Source organism: Bos indicus x Bos taurus, chromosome X, assembly GCF_003369695.1.
Source record: "Bos indicus x Bos taurus breed Angus x Brahman F1 hybrid chromosome X, Bos_hybrid_MaternalHap_v2.0, whole genome shotgun sequence".
NCBI lineage: Eukaryota > Metazoa > Chordata > Mammalia > Artiodactyla > Bovidae > Bos > Bos indicus x Bos taurus.
Window position 1 is genome coordinate 23,545,251 of NC_040105.1, and position 23,797 is coordinate 23,569,047.

The 23,797-nt window shown below is 37.0% G+C and overlaps 1 long non-coding RNA gene and 1 other non-coding gene across 2 annotated transcripts in view; one reads left to right on the forward strand and one right to left on the reverse strand.

Annotated features, from left to right (window-relative positions):
- The window catches only part of LOC113887679, an 83,137-nt gene that overhangs the window by 27,854 nt on the left and 31,486 nt on the right, over positions 1–23,797 (forward strand). The gene's annotated exons all lie outside the window — the stretch shown is intronic.
- On the reverse strand, positions 19,649–19,750 carry LOC113888251. The gene has a single exon (XR_003509891.1). It is a non-coding gene; the product is annotated as a U6 spliceosomal RNA (small nuclear RNA).

A 23,797-nucleotide genomic window follows, 5' to 3' on the forward strand; every position in this document is an offset into this window, starting at 1 on the left:
GTCCATTACCAACTTCTGGAACTTGCTCAGACTCAAGTCCATTGAGTCGGTGATGCCATCCAACCATCTCATCCTCTGCCCGCCCTCTTCTCCTTTTGCTTTCAGTCTTTCCCAGTATTCTCACTATCCTCATTATCAAATAGCAAAAGGCAAAACCAGAATAGATGTGTAGGCTCCTTAAACACTAGCAGGTCAGAGTTCATTTCTTTAACATGCATGGCCACCAGGCCTGATGTGGTGAAATGATTCACCCAAGATCACCCATGTGTTCAGGGCAGAGCACACCGCTTGGCTTTCAGTTCAGTGTTCTGTCCCCTCTAATGTTAACAAAGAACAAGTGACTTCATGTGTGATCTAAAGATGACATTTTAAATGTTAACAGTTTCCCACATAGAAATGATGTACACACAAAGACAACCAAAGACTTAGAAAAGAAAGAGTAAATCAGAAGAGAAATATTAATATGACTTATGTCAGAATTGCATAGACAGACCAATTTGTCTGAATTTTACCAAAGTTGGTTCCATTCACCACGTTAATGATGTGTAGAAATACCCAAATGCATCAAAATTTAGTCCTGGCAAATGAGAGAGGCCAGCTTGATTTAATGGAAAATCTGATTTCTAAAATATAATTAAAATTAATGGACTTTATTACTTTCAGAAAAACATAGTAACTAGTCATCATATACAGTGTTTTTATTTTTTGTTGTGCCAAATTGCTCACATCAGAATATTTACTAATTAGCATTTTATTCCATATAGGGACTGCAAACATTTTAAAAAACAGTTTGTTCTTTTTAGTATGTTGAATACCTCTCTTGCTCTTTTTTGTAACAAATTGCTGTGAAAATTGCTTTAATAATTGCAAAGGTAAACACCTACCTCAAAACCATAATTTTAATTTTTATGAATTATATTTTAATAAGCTTTTATTGAATTATAATGTGCAAAAAGAAAGTAGGTGCCCTGGTGGTCCACTGGTTAAGACTCCATGCTTCCACTGCAGAGAGCATGTGTTTGAATCCTGGTTGGGGAGCTAGATGTCACATGCCAAGCAGCACCGCCAAAGAAAAGAAAGAAAGCAAGTGTCTAGCTCAGTGTATTATCACAAGTTGGGCACACACATGTAAACACTACCAAAGTCAATAATATGTACTAGCACCTCTGAAACCCTCCTTCAGCCTTTTCTTATTTGTTAGCTCTACCATCGTTGTTGTTTAGTTGCTAAGTCATGTCTGCGTAACTTTTGCCTGTTTTTGAACTTTATGTTATAAAGGGGATGGTATGGTGTGTATGTTCTGGAAGCTGCTCCGTTCAACCATCTTCCTTCCGTCCTTTCTTCCTCCCTCCTTTCTGTCCTCTCTCTCACTTTGGAGGCCCTTACCTTTTACCTAAATAGTTATTTGCTCATTGAATCCAGACCTGGATACTGGATGTGCTAAGTTGCTCAGCTGTGTCTGACTTATGACCCCCATGGACTGTAGCCCAGCAGGCTCCTCTGTTCATGGAATTTTCCAGGCAAGAATACTGGAGTGGGTTGCCATTTCCTTCTCCAGGGATATATATACATATATATTTCTGTTTGGCCTTGTTTGCTAAACTTTGTGAGAGTCATCCATGATGTTGCATGTGGAAGTAGTTAATTCATTTTCTTTGCTATTCAGTTTTCCATTAAATGATTACACCAGATTCCTGGTCACTTTTACTGTTAAAGGACATTTGGATTGTCCCATCTTTGGGTATTTTGAATATTGCTGTTGCACATGCTCTTGAGTGTGACTTTTCAGGTGCTTATGTATCTATTTCTCTAGGTTATAGTAATAAGAGCGTGACTGCTAGATCAAAGTGTGTGAGTATGGTCAGCTGTAGTAGATATTAAAAACTGTACCAATTTATACTCCCACCTGTAGTGCATTATAGTTAGCACATATGTATGTCTTAGAGTTGTCAAACTTTGTAATTTTAGCATTTCTAGTGAGTGTGTAATAGTATGCCACTGAAGTCTGAATTTGCACTTCAATGATTACAAATGAAGGTAGGAAATATTTATGTTTATTTACTACTCTGGGATCATTTTAAAAGGGCCTCTTCATTTCTCTTTCCCTTTTTAACATCAGCTTCTAGGTCTATATCTTTTTTATATGTAGGAATTATTTTTATATTACAATGATTCTGTATCTATTACATATTATGGTATGAGTTCCTTGTCAGTTATGTGGTTGCGAATATTTTCCCCTATCCATGTGTTTAACAAATTGACACAATATCGTTTATTATTATAAAATGATCTTTTCTCCACTTCACTTTCATCTTTTTGACTATGCAGGTGTCCATTTATGTTTTGTTCTTAGGTACTTTCTGTTATGTTCTAGAGTTTTATAGGCTATCCTTGGGAGAATAACATAGTCTCTTAATTACTGAAACTTCATAACAAGTCTTCATAGCAAGTAGAGTAATTCCTTCAACTTATTTGACTTCCCAAGGATTTTCTTGACTCTTTACATTTTGATGTGAAATGTAGAACACATTTATTAATTTCCACAAATAAATTTCCACAGATGCTAGGTTTATAATAACTCGGATACAGATCATTTTGAAGGAGAATTGATATCTTTCAACATTTAGTGTTCCAGTTGATGACCACAATGTATTCCTTCATTTATTTAGGTCTTCTTTAACTTCTAGTAATAGTATTTTTGTGTAGGGGTCTTACATTATTTTAATTTATCTCTATTTTATTGTCATATTACAAGCAGTATTGGTTCAAAACAGCTTTTAAAACTGTTTGTACAAGTAAAACATACATACATAAAGTTGAATATATATGTACAGCTAGAGGAACTTTCACAAACTGAACACACCTGTGTAGCCAGCACCCATGCCAAGCAACAGAACTTTACCAAAAGACCTTACTGTTCTCCCAATCAGCACCTATATCCCTAGTTATATCCCTTACCCTGATTTTTACCAGCAGAAATTAGTTTTTCCATAAAACTAGAATCATATAGTATGTCCTCCTCTTGGTGGTTACTCTTTTGCCCAATATACTATTAATAACTCGTGCATATAAGTACATGTAATTGTAGATCATTTGTGCTAATAGTTGTATAGTGCTTCTTTATGAAATTTATTGCAATTTAATTATCCATTTTACTCTTGATGGGCATTTGGTAGTTTTCAGCTTGGTGTATGTGCTGGTATTATCCCTTCTATTTTAGCCAACCTAGCTGATCTGAAGTAGTAGTTCATTGTGGGTTTAATTTCCATTTTGTCAGTAATGATATTCAGTATTTTCACATGCTTATTTGCTATATACCTTTGTAAATATCTTTGTAAATTGTCTTTTCTCGGTTTTTTCATTGATTTTTAGGATTGTAGAATGCTTTGTATATTCTGCATACAAATTCTATTTGATATGTGCTTTGTGAATATTTTCTCCCAGTCTGTGTATATTTTCTTATGATGTTTTCTGATGAGGAAAATTATTTTAAAAATGATGCCCACTTCATAAATTCCTTGTGTTATAGTTAATGCTTGTGTTGTCCTATTTAATAAGCACTGTGTCCCTCAGATGTATGAAGATAGTTTTTAGTAGTTTCTTCTAGAAGTTATATTTGTAGCCTATATATCTAGGTCTATGATCAATAGTGAATTAGTTGTTGTGTTTTAGGTAGAACAAAGCTTCATGATATTTTTTTCAATATATACATATTCAGTTATTCTACGGTTGTTGGTCAAAATGATATATTTTTTGTATTGAATTGTTTTAATGCCTTTGTCCAAAATCATTGCACTGTATATAACATCAACAAAATCTACAAAATAGCAAACAGAGCAAATAAACGAATTCAGCAGTGTTTCAGAATAATGAGTCAATGTGTAACAATTTATTTTTATAGACTGAACAATTGAAAATTAATAATTTATAGAAATAGATGATAGCACCAAGGACTCAGTGGACATGAGTTTGAGCAGATTCCAGGAGTTGGTGAAGGATAAGAAAGTCTGTTATGCTGCAGCCCATGGGGTCACAGAGTCAGACATGACTTAGCGACTGAACAAAAATAAAATAGCATCAAGAAATATAAAATACTTATGGTCGATTTTAACACAAGATGTAAAATGTTTCTGCTGCTGCTGCTGCTGCTAAGTCGCTTCAGTCGTGTCCAACTCTGTGCGACCCCATAGACGGCAGCCCACCAGGCTCCCCCTTCCCTGGGATTCTCCAGGCAAGAACACTGGAGTGGGTTGCCATTTCCTTCTCCAATGCATGAAAGTGAAAAGTGAAAGTGAAGTCGCTCAGTCATGTCCGACTCTTAGCGACCCCATGGACTGCAGCCAACCAGGCTCCTCCGTCCATGGGATTCTCCAGGCAAGAGTACTGGAGTGGGGTGCCATTAATACCTCTATAAAACAGGATATTTTTATAGTAATAATAATAAATTACTTTAAACATTTAAGAATTGCTGAATTAATGTAAATAAGTCCCATGTTCATGGAATAGAAAACTTACTAGAAAATGTCTTCAAACTCATATATAGATTCAATACAATCCCAATCAAAATCCCAAGAAATTGAAAAGGTTACTCTAAATTTTATGTGGAAATGCAAAAAGTATTGGCTTTATTATTATTTTTTATTTATTTGTTTGGCTGCACTGCATGACATGTGGGGTCTTAGTTCCTCAACCAGGGATCAAACCCATGCCCCCTGCAATGGAAGCTTGGAGTCTTAACCACTGGACCACCAGGGAAGTCCCTATTGTTAAAGTTGACAAAGTTTGTAGAAACTGACAAGATTACTCCAAGTTTTACACTTAAGTGCAAACAATATTGGCTTTAAAATGTTCTTTTATACTTATTGTCCTGGTTTATAGAAATTCAAATGACTTTTAAATATTAATTTACATTTGAGATCTTGCTAAATTATTATATATATGTGTGTGTGTGTGTGTGTACACACACACTCCCTCTCATTTGGAGTTCCTAAAGAAACATTACTTTGAATAGCAAATATTTTATTTATTTATTTCCAGTTCTTATAATATGTGTTTCTTTTTCTTTCCTTGTTAGCACTGACTAAAATTTCCAGTATAATACTGACTAGATGAGATGCTAACAGGTATTCTTATTTTATCCCTTTATCAGAGGAAAATCATCCATCATTGTATCACTAAATATAATGACTGTTCCCCCAATAACTTATCTAATTAGGTATTTGTCCCTCTATTTCTGGAGAAGGCAATGGCAACCCACTCCAGTACTCTTGCCTGGAGAATCCCATGGATGGAGGAGCCTGGTGGACTACAGTCCATGGGGTCGCTAAGAGTCGGACATGACTGAGTGACTTCACTTTCACTTTTCACTTTCATGCACTGGAGAAGGAAATGGCAACCCACTCCAGTGTTCTTGCCTGGAGAATCCCAGGGACCAGGGAGCCTGGTGGGCTGCCGTCTTTGGGGTTGCACCGAGTCAGACACAACTGAAGCGACTTAGCAGCAGCAGCATTTCTGGGTTATAAGTTTTTTTTCTTCACTGCATGTATTGAGAAGCTGTGTAGTTACTTTTTTAATATAGTAGCTTATGTTGATCAATTTTCAAAGTTAAACCAACTTGGCATTCTTCTAATGTGCACTTAATAGTTTATCCTCTTTATATATTACTGGGTTTGATTTATTAATGCATTGTTTAATATTTTTGTGTTCATATTTATGAGAAGAATTGGCCTTTAATTTTCCTTTCTTGTAAAATCTCTGTTCTGTTAAGGTATCTGGATTATGATGGTCATAAAATGAGTTAAATAAATTCCTTTTCCCCCTGTTCTTTGAAATACTTAGTTTGAAATGCATGTTATTTCTTCTTAAATGTATGGTATAATTACTGATCAAATTTATCTGAGCCAGAAGTTTTCCTAATGATGGGAAATACTCATATTTTCTATTTCTTGTGGCAGTTTCAGTAAATTTTTTTTTTACAAGGAAATTGAGTCCATACCATATAGTTTTAAAATGCACTGACTTAAAATGTTTCATAATAACCTCTTATTTTTTGAATGTCTCTTTCCCTCTTATTGCATCTTTGGGATTTCCATTGGCATCATTTTTATTATGCCAGAAAAAAAAAATCCCCTTGGTAATTCTTTCTGTAGGAGGGAAGACCTGTTTATGATGAATAGTGTTTTCTTTGTCTGAAAATGGTTTTATCTTTTATTTTTGAGGAACATTTTACTGGAAATAGAAATACAAATTGGCAGTAATTTCTTTCAGTCCTTTGGTCCCATCATCCCATTGTTCTTTGATTTCTCTCATTTTGTTGGGAAGTCAGCTTTCAGTCTTGTTTTTACTCCTTAGAAGATAATATATTATTTTCTCTCTGGACACTTAGTAGATTTGCTTTTTTGTCTTGACTTTAATCAGTTTTATTACAATATTTCTATAGATAATTTTATTTGAATTTGTCTTGCTAGAAATTCATATTCTTTAATCTGTGGCTAATGATTTTCATCAAATTAGGAAAATTATCAGGAATTATGTCTTCAAACAGAGATTCAATCCACTTTACCTCTCTGTGAGGCATCAAATTCTAAGCTGACACACTTTCTGGATCTTAGTTTTACAAATGCTTACCGCCTTGGTAGTGTTCTAATGCCTATAAATAGCTGTGTACTTTTGTTAAGTATTTTATCCATTTTGTCGTTCAGTTGCTTAGTCATGTCTGACTCTTTGTGACTCCATGGACTGCAGCATGCCAGGCTTCCCTGTCCTTCACCATCTCCCAGAGTTTTCTCAAACTCATGTCCACTGAGTCAATGATGCCATCCTACCATCTTGTCCTCTGTCATCCCCTTTTCCTCTTGCCTTCAGTCTTTTCCAGCGTCAGGGTCTTTTCTAATGAGTTAGCTCAGTTTCAGCATCAGTCCTTCCAATGAATATTCGGGACTGATTTCCTTGAGGATTGACTGGTTTGATCTCCTTGCAGTCCAAGGAACTCTCAAGAGTCTTCTCCAACACCACAGCTCAAAAGCATCAATTCTTCGGTGTTTAGTCTTCTACATGGTCCAAATCTCACACCCATACATGACTACTAGAAAAATCATAGCTTAGACTATACAGACCTTTGTTGGCAAAGTAATGTCTCTGCTTTTCAATATGCTGTCTAGATTTATCATAGCTTTTCTTCCAAGTAGCAAGCATCTTTTAATTTCATGGCTGCGGAAACCATCTGCAGTGATTTTATCCACATTTTCTGGTTATTCTTGGTAGAAAAGTTGCTCTGAATCAACCTATTCTCTCATTGTTAGAACTCAAGATCTATGGAATACGACTTAAATAGAACCCAAATTAATGGGGTTATTCAAGGAAAATCTAAGAACACAGTAATTTGTTAGTTTCTTCATCTGTCAAAAGTTATAAGTATAAATTTTGTTCTTTCAATGTTTTATGATATACTAATTTCTGTATATTATACTATATATTACATATTTTACTAAAAATGTGTTGTTTTAATGTAGTCTTTATTGTTTCTATTAGGAGAGTGTACTTTCGCTCCTCTAATTTCTCCCTAGGGTTTTCTTAGATAAATGTTGCAGTACAAGCATGGGAACTTAAAGGGAAAAATCCTTCCTTACTTCTCTCCCTAATAAAGTTATTTGGATTTATTTCTAAGCTAACCAAAGAGTGTCATCAAAGTACGTAGACTGTGAAACCACAGTGTCATATTGTGTCAAAATGTGATATCATATGGAAGTGATTTCTTCCCATAAAAATCTCTTGACTACTATTGAAGTGATAACTGAAATTGACTTATTACATTTTTATTTCAAATGTGTTTTGCATTGCTCCTCCTTAGACTCAGGCACCAGCCACTTGTATGCTCAAGTATATATGGGCTTGTATGACAATGAACTTAAAGCATTAAGGATTGGTTTTGCTTAAAGGTTAGACAGTTTGAATCAGAATTTGTACAGAGAGGATAGAGAATTGAGAGCCATGATTTAATCGCTGCTCATTGATTTCTCAGGTCCAGACTCTGAACTGATGATTAAGTCATAGGAAGAGAGTGCTGAACTCAAATTAGAAGTGGTGAGCATCAGAGGCTATGGTCTTTCTTCCTCTGGTGTTGCAGGAAACAAAGAGCATTTCATTTAATAAGGGATTGGAACAGGAGAGGAAGATCATGACAGTTTCCACTGTGATAGGCAAGTTTCTTCTATGTGCACATATGGGTGAATCCTTAGTGAATTGTGTCTTCAAGATGTAATGTATTTGCTTCTTTATTTAAAGCATACTGATGGTAGACAGTAATCAGAATATCAGATGAGAAATCAGAACTCAAACTATCATTCTGTCTTTATTGTTGACACTCTTTAATGAAGCTTTCTGTGACATTCTGCCCCCGCCCTGCCCTACCAGTTGATGATGCTGTCAATAGGGTAATTTACCAGCTGTTTCTATTCCTGGTAAGTTGAGAACCCTTGTGGAGATTTCCATATTGCACAAAGAATAATTATTTAACACTACTCTCCTAACCTGGGTAATAATAATAGCTGGAAGCTCAATTCTTTCCTTCATTATTCATTCACCAACTCATTCGATACTCAGGTCCTGAGCACTTTTGGGGCTCCAGAGACTCTGTAGCTCCCTAGAACTTCCTTTTACCTGGATCTCTACTCGTGTCCAAAATAGTCATCATTGCTTTGATGGTTCTCTCATGCCTTCGACCAGATAATTTTTAAATGTATCCATTTGTTTTAATGCAAAATTTCTAGTTCTTAGCAGAATATTGATTTTTGACCCCTAAAAACTACTCTGTACTCACTTTGTGTCTTTTCAGAGTACAGAACCATAAAAATGACTGTGTAGTGCAAAATCATGAAAAATGATCTTAATAATCAGTTGAGAAAATTGTGATTATTCTCACACCTTTGAAAATTCTTATCAAAATATTCAGTTCAGTTCAGTCACTCAGTCGTGTCCGACTCTTTGCAACCCCATGAATCGCAGCACACCAGGCCTCCCTGTCCATCACCAACTCCCGGAGTTCACTCAGACTCACGTCCATCGAGTCGATGATGCCATCCAGCCATCTCATCCTCTGTCGTCCCCTTCTCCTCCTGCCCCCAATCCCTCCCAGCATCAGAGTCTTTTCCAATGAGTCAACTCTTCACATGAGGTGGCCAAAGTACTGGAGTTTCAGCTTTAGCATCATTCCTTCCAAAGAAATCCCAGGACCGATCTCCTTTAGAATGGACTGGTTGGATCTCCTTAAAACTGTCTTATTTTCAGTTTAAATGTATATGGAGATAAAATAATAATTGTGTAGTACTGTTACTTAAAATGGAGACATTGAGAATTAAGTGTTGCATTTCTCTTGAACAGATTATCAAAAGCAATTTGAATAGTCCTTGCTTTCTTCTTATCATGTAACTTGTATCACAGAACAAGTCTTTTCTATGCTTTGGTGAATTATCATACTTTTCTTCTAAGAGTGGATCAACTTCCAGTGTTTTATTCTTTTTTCATTCAGTGTCATGAAATATCTCCAAGAGTTCCCTAGAACTCTTGTAAAGATTTTGTTGTTGGCATCACTTCCCGTGGACCTTAGCATCCTTTTTGTCACAGCCACTGCTCTTGATTATATCACTAAGTTCACCTTCCCAAACTTCCTCTGACTGCATCTTGAGAGTCCCTTCAGTGGTGGTGATACCATTCCCACAGTCAACTATTTCTTTCATACATCTATGTATGTTCTATTTGAATTTCACTTCTAGGATGATCACTTTGTGGGTTTTTTGTTTGTTTGTTTATACTAATGGGTTTATTTTTACTGCAACTCTGTATGATAGGACATATTTTGTGCATTTTATAAGAAAATTGAGGCAGGGAGGGGTTAAGTAACTTGCTCACGTGTATGTACGGAGTTAAGGGGGGAGGTGAGGCTTAAACCACAAGGCTTCTTCTTACCTCTTCATTGGTCAAAGGCTTTGTGTGTGATGGGAACCATGCTCTAATATCACTTTCATTTTTTAAAAAAATTTATTGGAGTATAGTTGATTTGCAATGTTGTGTTAGTTTCAGGTGTACAACAAACTTTCTATTTCTTTGTTGCACTTACATTTTGTTGCCCAATTCCCTATTTGGATAATCCATTAAAGCAATGTCACATGGATTTATCATGGGGAAACAAGAGGCAACACAACTATATACTTTGCTATGTGTGTGAACTGAATAATAGATGCTCAGTGACTAATCACTGACAGATTTAAAAGAAGGGACTTGATTTGTCCTTAATCATTATATAAAGCTGTTTTCCAGAATCATCTGTGAACTGAAGAGCTAGCATCTTGGTTTGTACTTTAGTCAATTTCTCACAGTTAATATACTGTGGTAACTGAAATTTGAATTGTTTTGTCTAGGACTGGTATTTTTTAACTAAACTGGGATAATGGAAATTTTTGTGTAAGAGGACCATGTGAAGGGAAAATTTTATGTATAATGCAAGTATTTTCTGCTGAGTGTAAATCTCTTACCATGAGTGAAACAGGCTGGTGAAGTCACCATGAAGTGACACTTTTCTCAGGCTTTTGAGCAGGCATTTCAATAGATGACAAATTCAGTTGCTTGACTTTTATGGCCTGCTGGCATCTCAGTATTTCTAGTTCCTCTTTGCATAATGAGAGATTCCTTTATTCAAATAACATTTAATGAGGTACTAAGTTTAGAATGCCGTGTTGGCCAAATAGAATATGAAACAATTCAGATACTTGACAGTTCACAAATGCAGAATGACTCATGAGTGTTAATGGAACCAAGAAATTTCACTTAACCTGACTGTGGACCAGGTCTAAAAGGGAAGCGAGCCAGGTGGAAGATTGTGAATAAAATGAGACAGAGCAATTGCAGGTGGCTGTAACTGTGCACTGAAGGAGAGAATGGTGCTGCTGGACACCAGCTGTGGTGCTGCTATGCAGATGAGCCAAACTGAACTGCCAGTGTTTTATCATTTTCATCTGGTTCATTCATTACTTATAATCACCAAATTATTTTTAATATTTTCACTTAGGTAGAGTAGTGTTGGAGGGATATCAGTTATTATATGAAAGCCAAACAAAATATGTCCCCTGATGTGACATTGTGAAGTTGACTGTATGGCACAAAATAAATAATGTTCTGTAACTCTGGCTGTTACTATCACCACTGACTCATGGAAAGAGCTGGAAGCCACTTACATTTTTTCATGATTTGGCTTCTAAGCTGTTTAAGAATAATTATAAGCACCTGCCCACATCACAGAGATCTGGGATTTATGTATTGGTTTTTAAATACTTTGAAATTTTGGGGTAAAATGTAAGATTATTTTAAATATCATTACTAAGTTACTTCTTGAATCAAATCATTTTAGTAATAGATACTATCTGAATTTTAAATAGTTTTTAATATTCTGTGCATGCCCAAATGAATAATTTAGATATCAATGCAAATTAGTAATTTCACAGAAAGTGGTAATATGGGTAATAGGACTTCTAATATTCAGGGGTGTAATTGTGCTTGTAAGTGCTTTGTAGAGGATATATTAGATTAAGTCATATGAGGACCATTTTTGTAGGTCAAAATGTTAAAGTACTAGGAATTTCATGTAGTTTAGCCTAAATTAAGGCCAAAGATTAATTCTATTTCCATTCTTTACCCTAGCTAATTATTTTAATCTCTAAATCCTACCTAATTTCTCAATTTTAAGTTGGGTGTGATATAGTCTGCCATTTAAAAGGTGTAAGAATGAGTGGGAATATTTTTGTCTATACATCCCTCTGTATGTTTCTCCTACTTGTCTGTCTATAAAGACTGATAAATCCTTTATTTACTGGCTCTGTGAAGTTGACCAAGTTATTCAAGACTTTTAACCTTATTTTCAACTGTAGAATAATAATAGTAAATACTAAATCAAACCACTATTCAGATTAAAGGAGGCAACTTGTATTAAGTATATAAAATAGTACCTGGCACTTGCTGCTGCTGCTGAGTCACTTCAGTCGTGTTCGACTCCGTGCGACCCCATAGACGGCAGCCCACCGGGCTCCCCTGTCCCTGGGATTCTCCAGGCAAGAACACTGGAGTGGGTTGCCATTTCCTTCTCCAATGCGTGAAAGTGAAAAGTGAAAGTGAAGTCGCTCAGTCATGTCTGACCCTCAGCAGCCCCATGGACTGCAGCCTATGAGGCTCCTCCATCCATGGGATTCTCCAGGCAAGAGTACTGGAGTGGGGTGCCATTGCCTTCTCTGACCTGGCTGTTTAACAAATGTCGAGTATTACTTTTATACCTTCAGAGCAGAAATAAAGCATTATTCCTCATGTTTAGTCCTATCTTTACTTTTCTGTCTAATCAGAAAACTTTCTGTCGTATGGTATTGGTGTGATGAATAAAATACTCTGATTAAGAAAAGTACCATATCTATCATTCAGTTGTACATAATAAGTAGGCAGCTAAAATGCTTAATTAACTTAGTTTCTCATTTAAGAAAATAGATTACAGTTCACTTCCAGATTATTTGAAATATAATTTGTTTATCAATTACTATGAAAGTATTTCAGAATGCTGTAAAGCCTGAGGGTCTTATAACCATATGTTATGATTGCATTATGGATTTGTAGGTGAGTCAATGTTATCAATAGAGTCATGGATACAGCAGAGTGTATTGTGTGGTCTGATTCATCTTTAATTCCTTAACAAAATTTCTTTCATTATTGGAAGGAACAGTTTCCTTTTTCTTTTAGTAACCTTTTCTCCATAAGTGGTCATCTAAATGGAGTGTCTCATATTAGAAGCTACTGCTGTGGTGCCTTTTCTGCAAATATCAATGGTAGCTATTGGAAGAGCACTGGTATCCATGTTGATCTTGCCCTGTTTGAAAAGCAGTTGTGCCAAGGCTGTCTTGTTTGCCTCTATTTGATCACACTCAAATTCACTATCTATCTGGCTTCTGACTCTTGGCTCTTTCTCTGCTATTATGACCCTGCTTCTCTCTCTGGACTTGGTGCCTCTTTCTGGTCTACCTGGCTTTGACTCTTGGCTTCTCCTCAAAGACTTTGGCCTGGCTTTTGACAGGAAGCTCTTCAGAGCATCCTGAATGTACTGCTTTCTTCAGAGTCTATTTCCTTGCCTCTAATAAGCTGGACCAACAACAAGCTGGCTTGACTGGCCAGTGGATTCAGTGATGCCAAAAAGCATTGAGAAATGGTCATGTTCACCCGGGCTCTATGAGAAGCTTTGAACTGATGCAGAATCATTTCCCTTAACAACCGTCAATTACTCTTGGGGGAAAACAGACTTTGTAAGTCAAAATAAATGCTTGACATTTTAGGAAAAACGTTATTTGAAGAATAGAGTTTTATGTAAAATTCTAGGGGTTACATGGCTGTCATTTGTCCCTTTCTCTATTCTGCATTACTATCAAATACCACATTTTTATAGACATAAAAAATGTAGCTATATACTTATGCTGTAAAAAAGCTTGGCACTAATGCCATCTTCTATCAATGTTGATGGTTATTAGAAAAGTCTTGCTATTTCTGCCACACAGAAGAAAATGCAAGCAACATAAACTTCAAAGTGTCAGATTAGAGAGCTTTCATGATACTTGAAAGGTATCTTTCAAGGGGCTTCCCAGGTGGCAGAGTGACAAAGAATTTGCCTGCCAACGTAGGAGATGCTGGAGATGTGGGTTTGATCCCTGGGTCAGAAAGCTGCCCTAGAGAAGAAAATGGCAACCTGCTCAAGTATTCTTGCCTGAAAAATCCCTTGGCCAGAGGAGCCTGGCGGGCTACAGTTCATGAGGTCACAAAGAGTCAGACGTGACTGAGCACGGACTATGATATTTGAGGTCAGTTTTCCAACAAGCATTTTTGTAGGCATGATTAAATTCTGTGTGATTTTCAAGTATCACCATAGAAATGAAAAGTTTCTCATTGTTTTATTTATATGTTTGACATAAAACACAGTCTCAAATAATAAAATACAATGGAAAGTGTTGACATTTTCAGTTTTCAATTAGCAATGTTGTTTTTTTTTTTATTTTTCAAAAATAGACTTTATTCTTTAGAGTAGTTTTAGATTCACAGAAAAATTGAGTGGAAAGCACAGAGGGTTCCCATCTATCCACCATCCCCCACAACACACACAACCTCCCCCACTCTCAGCATCCTGCACTGAGTGGTACATTTGTCACCATCAATGAACCTTCATTGACACATCATAATCACCCAAAGGCCATAGTTTATATCAGGGTTCACTCTTGGTGTCTTACATCCCATGCTGTGCTGTGCTTAGTCACTCAGTCACGTTCGACTCTTTTCGACTTCCATGGACTGTAGACCACCAGGCTCCTCTGTCCATGGGGATTTGCAGTATTGTTTTAAGCACTTCCTTTGAAGTAAAAATTTGCACAGTTTTAACATTTATAAATGAAAGCATTTGTACACCCGTGGCAGATGCATGTTGATGTATGGCAAAACCAATACAATATTGTAAAGTAAAAAAATAATAATAATAAATTAACAAAAAATAAAAATAAAAAAAATTAATGAAAACATTTGGCTGATTGATTCTCATGGTTGAATCATGAGAGATGCTTATTTCAGGAAACTGAAAACTGCATTTTTTTTTTCTATTACTGAATCTGGTTAGTGTCCCTGTGTAGCCATTTGTTTTAAACATGTCAGCTTCTTTACAGATTTATGGTCATGGTAGGGGAGGGAGAGAGTGAGGTGACTTAAGAGAGTAGTATTGAAACATACATATTACCCACCAGTGGATAGCTGGTGGGAATTTGCTGTGTAATGTAAGGAACCCAAAGCTGGTGCTCTGTGATGACTTAGAGGAGTGGGATGGGGAGAGAGATGGGAAGGAGTTTTAGGAGGAGAAGGAGACATATGAATACCTATGACTGATTCATGTTAGTGTATGGTGGAAACTGTCACAACATTGTAGAGTAATTATCCTCCAATTAAAAATAAAATAACATTTAAAAAATTAATGAAATTTTGCCTTGAAATTAAGGATTCTAAGTTCAAAGCCAGTCTTTAAATATTGGTAAGGCTGGTCAAAAAGTGAGAAGCAGTGTACAAAAGTTTACATAGAGCATCAATTGTTTCTGCCATGCAAGAAGTTACTCTTTCAACACAGGTAAAACACTGAGTTGCCTTGGGGGAAAAAAAAAAAAGTGAGGTTTCTTTCTTTATTTTAAGCAATCACTGATTGCTGATGTTATAATATTTAAGTGCTCTGGGAACATCCGTAGGTAAAGCCAAGGTCAGTGTTTTGAATATGGGACCAGGATTGAGACATTTTTCTAAGGTCAAAGACTGACGTGAAACTGGGGCCAGTTATGTTACAGAAGAATCCAAACCAGTTCTAAGATCATAGTTGACTGGTCCTTGGCAGAGGCTGAAGCCTTTCAGAGACAGCAGAAGCTCAAGCAGTTGTGTTCAGTGGGGAGCTCTGGTGGGGCGTTGTGGGGACCCAGACTCTAGGAAACTAGGCTGCAGGCAAAGTCAGTGAAGTTAGAAGAGTGGCTGCAGGAACAGTGGTAGAAAGTAATCAGATATGATCAGGGAACAGTGAAGGGAATCCAGCTACTGAGGATTCAGAAAAAACAAATGGTCAAGCCAAGTTTTTGTTGCTGCACGTGGGCTTTCTCTAGTTGCAGTGAGCAGGGGGCTACTCTCTAGTACAACATTAGTACTCAGCCCGGAAAACAAGCATCAGAATTGGCTTCTCATTGTGGTGACTTCTCTTGTTGCAGAGCACAGGCTCTAGGTGCATGGGCTTCAATAGTGGTGGCGCACAAGGCTTAGTTGCCCCGTGGCATGTGTGATCTTCCCAGACCAGGGATCCAACCCGTGCCACCTACATTGGCAGGCAGATTCTTAGCCACTGAACCACTGGGGAAGTCCTGTATTAGAGTATTATGATAAAAGAAGCCAGATTATTGTAACATGAGCCTTGTCTAGGATGCTGGCAGCAAAAGAGAAAATTCAAAGGTAGGTTTGAAATGGATCATGAGGGAAGAATTGATTGAATTTGTGGGTTTGTTGGAGGTTGGGAAGGGGCCTGTGAGCTTTTTAAATTTAGTGTGCCTGAGACCAGTGAATAGAAAAAGATAGGCTGATAGGAGTGGCTATTTGCGATGAGGAGGATGTGTTTAATGTGATTGTAGAAATGGTGATATAAACCAGTGTGCCATATGAGAAATGTTACTGCATGTCTCTCTGCTGTGAACGTTCTTTCCTTTTCTACATAACCATTTTGTTGGCAACAGTAACATTTCTGTAGCTTGCAGTCCTGAGCGAACTACTGAGATGAAAATGAAGAAGGCAAAACATTTAAACTTAGAAAGAATAATTGCCCTTCTTAATAATACTCATTTAAAATTAAAAATAAAGGATGTTGAAGTATACAATCTTTAAGCTAGAAAACTGAATTCAATTAAGTATATTAAGATACTGAGGCTGTAGACAGCTCCAGGGCATAACATATATGTGGCTGTGTGTATGAAATCAGTACATTAGAACATTACATTATACAATCTGAGCAGCTTTCCTTGATGATATCAAAAAAGCATTCAGAAACAAATTTTAAAATAACACGATTTGAAAGTCAACAAATATGACTAATTAGAAGTAAAATGAAACCAAATATTCTATTCCCATCAAACAAATGTAAAGCCAAAGAACAAAATGACGAATGTACAAGACTTACATGAAGAAAATTATGAAACTTTAAGCAGAGTCTTAGAATTGTTAAATGGAGATACATACTATTTTTCCAATGGATGCCTTAGAATTATAAAGATGATAATTATACCTCATCAGTTTATACATGTAACACAATTCCTATAAAAATCCCAATAGTATGTTATTTTTTCCTGATCTTGACAATAGGGATTCTTTAGTTTGTTGTTAAGTCGCTAAGTCGTGTCTGAATCTTTGCCATCCCACGGACTGCAGCACATCAGGATTCCCTGTCCTTCACTCTCTATAGTTTATCTGAACAAATATACACATGAGAATAGCATGGGCAAAATTTTAAAAGAAATGTATAGAGAAATATGTAACATTGCCATAATATTTAATCTAAAGCATATTATAATGTATTAGAAAACTACAGCGATTAAAGTGAGTATTAGTTTACATATAGATAGAAAATTGAGAAGATGTCAAAGTATAAAAGTAATCATAATTTGAATATAAATTTATCATACTATGAAGTTAGCATTTCAAATCAGGCTTTAAATGTTGGACTCCAATAAATGATATAGAAGCAGCAGGTTAAGTATATAAGATACAATTTAGATGGTTATATGTTACCTTAGAGAAATTGCAGATATGTTTAAAAATGTTGTTGTTATTTAGTTGCTAAGTCGTGTCCAACTCTTTTGCAGCTCCATAAACTGTAGCCTGCCAGGTTCCTGTCCATGGGATTTCCCATGCAAGCATACTGGAGTGGGTTGCCATTTCCTTCTCCAGGGGATCTTCCCAACCTGGGGACTGAACCCACATCTCCAGCATTGGCAGGTGGATTCTTTACCACTGAGCCATCACAGAGGCCCACGTTAAAGATACAGATACAAAAATTAAGCAATTTAATGTGTAGTGAAAGTCGTATTGAAAATGTTATAATTTTGACACAAGGGGGCGTTTCATTAGGAGGGACATGACAGTAAACAACAGATACCATGAAGAGAATTATAAACGTGAATACCTATGTTTTAATAATGTCTGTTTACCTAAATACAGGTAAAGTCTCCTGGAAAAATACAGCATAGTGCAATAGACAGAAAGACTGACAATAAAAATTCTTACCAAGTAATAAGAAAAATATGTATCCTCAAAGCAAAAGATATGAGACATGAAGAAGTAATCCACAAAATACAAAAACATGTAAAAATCCCAAATCATTGTGGTAATCAGAAAAATTTGAATTTGCAAATATAAATTAGTATAACCTTAATATTAAGATAAAGACAAGGGAATATTACAGTAAAATCTCTCATGAAAACTGACAGATAAATTCTAAACAAAATATGTTTATATATCTGTTATGGGTTAATTACTGTCCATTCCACCTTCCCACCTCCCTTGGCAACCCACATTCCTATGTTAACCTCTTAACCCCTGGTACCTCAGAATGTGACCTTATTTGAAAATACGGTTTTTACAGAGGTTAAGAGGAAGACAATAGAATGGGCCCTAATCTGACTGATATTCTTATATAAAGAGGAAATTTGGAGACAAGTATACAGGGAGAGTGCCCTGTGAACACATGGATGGCTATCTGCAAGCCAAAGAGATGGGCCTGGAACATATCCTTCCTTCAAAGTCCTAGGAAAGAAGCACCTCTGCACACACCTTGATTTCACACTTCCAGTCTCCAAAACTGGGAGATAATAGATTTCTATTGCATCACCTAGTTTCTGGTACTTTGTTATGGCAGCTGTAGCAAATGAATACAACTGCTAATCTGGCAATGAAGAAAAAGGATAATAGATTAAAACGGAGGATTTATTATTGGGGTGAAAAAGTAATTTATATCTAAAAGTCAATGTGATTCAATACATTAACAGAAAAGGGGAGAGAAATCATGTGATTATAAAATATGTTAGTAGATCAGGAACAGTAGGAAATTCCATAATTTTATAAAGCATATCTAAAAAAATTCTATAGTAATCCATATAATTGATTGCAAAATATTGAAACCTTTCCCCCAGAGACTGGGAATGAGACAGGATACCTGCTCTGACCACTTATTTTCAACATTATAAAAGAAGTTTGAACCCGTGTAATAAGTAAAGAAAAAGAAATAGTAGGCATATAGATTAGAAGAAATAAAAATATGGGTTGTAACTGAAGAAATAAAAGTGGAGTATAAATGAGAAAAACTCAGAAGCATCTTCAAACAAACATAATTACTTAGGAACTTACAACATTTACAAAAGTCAGTTATAGCAGAAGCAAACACATAGGAAATGAAATGTTAAAATATACTACTTCCAATAGCATAAAATACCTAGGAATAAAGTTAACAAAATATGCCAAAATATGTGCAACTAACTATGTACAACATAAAGTACAAAACATTCTCAAAATAAAATCAAGACCCAAATAAATGGAGGGCTATAATAAATTTATGGGTTGGAAAATGCAATGTTAAGAGATGGCAGTTTTCCCAGTTTTTTTCTGTGGACTCAATGGAATCACAGTCAAAACCAGAGCAGATTATTTCTTTACTTCTGAAGAATCTAACAAAATGATTCTAAAATGTATATGGACATCAAAGGGCCAAAAACTAGCCAAGACAGTCTTTAGGGAGAACTAAGTGGGAAGATGTTCTTCCGAGATACCAAGTCCTATTATAAAGCTATGATGATTAAAACAGTCTGGTGTTGGTACATGGTGTGTGTGCTTAAAAGTTCGACTCTTTGTGACACCATGGACTGTAGCTCACCAGGCTCCTCTGTCCATGGGGATTCTCCAGGCAAGAATACTGGAGTGGGTTGCCATGCCCTCCTCCAGGGGATCTTCCCACCCCAGGGATCAAACCCAGGTCTCCCGCCTTGCAGGTGGATTCTTTACCATTGAGCCATCAGGGAAGCCCCCAAATATGGAATGTTTCATGGATATGTGTGTCATCCTTGCACAGGGGCCATGCTAATCTTCTCTGCTTCATTCCCATTTTGGTATATGTGCTCAATTCCAGATTGATTTCAGTACTAATAACAAAATTAAAGCCACCAAATTTTTAGGGGAAATAGAAAATATCTTCATGATTCTGGAGTCAGTAGAGATTTTCTGGACAAGATTTGAAAAATATTACCCATAAAGGAAAGAAAAATGACAAATTAGAGTACACTAGGATTAGGAACTTTTGTTCATTGAAGGACACTGGTAAGAAAGTGAAAAAGCAACCCAGAGACTATAATAGAATATTTTCAAGATCTATATCCAACAGGGACTTGTTTTCGAATACAGACAGATTCCTACCAATCAATTAAAAGCTGTGCCATAATAGAAAAATAAGGAAAAGAGTTGAACAGACAAATCACAAAAGAGGACATCTAAAAGGCTGAGAAATATGTGAAAAGGCTCTAAACTATCACCAGGCATTAGAAAAAAGAAGACGGGGAGGAGGGCGGGGAACAAACAACAGAGTTTGCTTTCCCAGAAGTCTTTGCATAAAACTACTATTTGTATCTCATCGGCCAGAACTTGTCACTTGGAAAACTCTAGTTGCAAGAGAGGATAAAGTACCTGGCTTCTCTAATTTCTCTTGTGTTACTGGCCAAAGAGAAGGAGGCTGAATATTAGTGGTGAATAGCAGGTGTCACCATCTGTGATTGAGTCAAGTGAAGTGTCTAAGAGATGTATCAAATATACGGATCTGGAGGGCAACAGAGAGGTCTGGAAATAGTAAGCAAGGTTCATAATTATGCAGCTGCTGCTAAGTCACTTCAGTCGTGTCCGACTCTGTGCAACCCCATAGATGGCAGCCCACCAGGCTCCCCTGTCCCTGGGATTCTCCAGGCAAGAACGCTGGAGTGGGTTGCCATTTCCTTCTCCAATGCTTGAAAGTGAAAAGTGAAAGTGAAGTCACTCAGTCGTATCCGACCCTCAGCGATCCCATGGACTGCAGCCTTCGAGGCTCCTCTGTCCATGGGATTTTCCAGGCAAGAGTACTGGAGTGGGGTGCCATTGCCTTCTCCATAATTATGCAGAGGGTATTTCAAAGCTGTCACTAAATAACTAAAGAAAATAGAGGTGAAGATAGAATGCCAGTGCAGAGAAAATTTTAAGAATCTGTCAGAGGGAGTCACAGTGGAGTTTGAAAGACTGCAGGAGAAAAGCCAAGTGAGAGCAGTGTTTGGGGAGTGAAGGGAAGTGAGTTGCAGGGAGAAATTAGGCAAAACTTGAAATACTAAGGCTGAATCTGAATAGGCAAAGTCTGAAAGAGTGCTATTGGAAGTCAAGAACAGGTGAAAGTGTGAACTTAGGCTAATCAGAGAATATTTAGGAGGTTGAGGGCATTTTCTCTCCAGTTCTCTAAGTATTTTATGTCAAGCATATGGAATTTGGGGGTTCAGCATGATTTGAAGGTATTTATTCAGACGATAATAGTTGGAACAAATTACTGAATTTAACACCCTCCGCAGTAGTTACACTGTCTGGTCATGGGCCCCAGGATTGAGTGTCACATCTTAAGCTCACAATGGTCACTTGCGCAAATCCTTGAGACAAACTGGAGAGTTTCTGAGTTTGTGGTCTCAGTGCTGCTTTATTAGCCTGATGGGAACCGGGATTGATATTAGCATGGTTCTCATTGTCTTCACTGAAGGTGATAATCATTTATTTCTCCCAAGTTTCCTAATAGCCATAAATGGCCTTGCTCCTGCTGTGCTTAGTTGGGGGAAAAAAAAATCAGTCATTTGTCTTTTAGCACATTCATCAATCCATTCTCATATCCCTGCTAATGGTACTGATTTTCACATGTACTATATAAACTACTGCTAAGTCACTTCAGTCGTGTCCGACTCTGTGCAACCCCATAGACGGCAGCCCACCAGGCTCCCCCATCCCTGGGATTCTCCAGGCAAGAACACTGGAGTGGGTTGCCATTTCCTTCTCCAGTGCATGAAAGTGAAAAGTGAAAGTGAAGTCGCTCAGTCGTGTCCGACTCTTAGCGACCCCGTGGACTGCAGCCCACCGGGCTCCTCCATCCATGGGATTTTCCAGGCAAGAGTACTAGAGTGGGGTGCCACGGCCTTCTCCGACTATATAAACTACCTGAATAGAAATGGGAAAAAAAATAATCTGCTGGTTGAACAAAATTGTTATTTTCAGTGAGATTTTGTGCTACTCATGTCATTTTAAAAAACTTCCATGGCTTTGGATTAAATTAACAAGTTTACAAACACCATAAAGCGAGTTCCTAGTAAAGAAGGTAACTGGTAGAGTGTACATTGAATATTCTTTCCAAAATACATTGAGGAAAAAGGGGTATATAAGATAATTTGTCTCAATGAGAATTTTTCACTTTATTGTGTTGTGTTTTAAGTGGCATTTTGCTTCAGGTTGATTTCTTTCAGCTATCAAAGCTGTAACCATTCTCTTCCAGCTTATCAGATGGTATATGCTTGGCAAATATTACATGATTATAAAGAAACTGAAGAGTTGACATGGAGAATTGCATTTCTAAGAGCATATACAAGTCTGCAGAAATCTAGTCTACCATCTCCCTGCTCACAAATTTAGTTCCTGGTTCCTATAGTTTTATCTCTTCATATATTCTCTCTACCTCTGGGAATATTTACATTTTTTAAATATTCTATTTAAATTAATATTTGTGATTTTTGGTAAATAAAAATTTCTCCCAATTAAGATGACCCCTTCTACATGCAGATCCCTTAGACATTGTGACAGCCTGGAACCAGAAAGACAAGACTGAGTCTCTACAGTTTGTTTACAAGTTGCATTATAACATGTGGCATTTGGATGGGTCGATGAAGTTATTTTTATTTAGACTTGATTTATTTTTCAGTATGGAGACATAGTGAAACATTTGCTTCAGGGTCTTCATTGGCAGTACTGAGGTTTCCTATAAGGATGACACAACTTGGAGAAGTAGCAAGCCCCAGAAATTCTGTACTTAGGATTTATCCACTGCAGTATCAGCTTCCCACTTTATACAGCCCTGTAATTGATGTAGTTCATCCTGCTTTCCTCTCATTGTATCAGTTTGTATTTAGATGTATGTAAATAAGACATCATTTTTGAGCAGTTCTCAGAAGAAATTGAACATGATTTTGCTCTTCAGATTCCTTAATTTCCTTCTTTCCCTTCCTTTCTTTTTTCCTTCCCTCCTCCTTCTTTCCCTCCCTGCTTTCCATCTTTACTTCCTTATTTTGGTCTTCCTTTGATAAAGATTTAAAAATGTCTACTATGGGTACGAAACTCAAAAAGCAGGCACAGGCTTGGCCTGAAGGTACTTAGAGTCTGACCACTTTCTTCAACAGGTGCCTGAGGCTTACACAATGAAAGTTTCAGGCAATCCAACTGGATTTGTTTGGAAGACTCTTTTAAAAACATATTTATTTATTTGGCTGTGTCAGGTCTTAATTACAGTGCATGGGATCTTTGTTGCCTCATGTGGGATCTTTCATTGCGTCATTCAGACTCCAAAGCCTGTGGGCTCAGTAGTTGTGGTGCAAGGGCTTAGTTACTCTACGGTATGTGGGATCTTAGTTCCCTGACCAGGGATCAAACCTATGTCCCCTGCATTGCAAAGTGAAAGTCCCTCAGTCGTGTCTGACTCTTTGCAACTCCATGGACTATACAATCCATGAAATTCTCCAGGCCAGAATACTAGAGTGGGTAGCCTTTCCCTTCTCCAAGAGATCTTCCCAACCCAGGGATCGAACCCAGGCCTCCCGCATTGCAGGCAGATTCTTTACCAGGTGAACCACCGTGCAAGGTGGATTCTTAACCACTGGACCACCAGGGAAATCCCTGCTTAGCAGATTCTTGACTGTGATTGAGATTTTGAGAATTTTGAGGACTGTGTTAAAAGTCCTTCATAGCTTTCTAAAGCATTTTTGGAAGGATACATTTACATGTAATTAGTATACTTCTCATAAATCATGCCTAACCAAGACCAGCTGGATGGCAGAAAGAGTTAAATCTACTAGCTTGCTTTGCATTTTTTACTACACTCATTTAAAAATAAGTAAAATTTGGAGACTATTCTTCATAC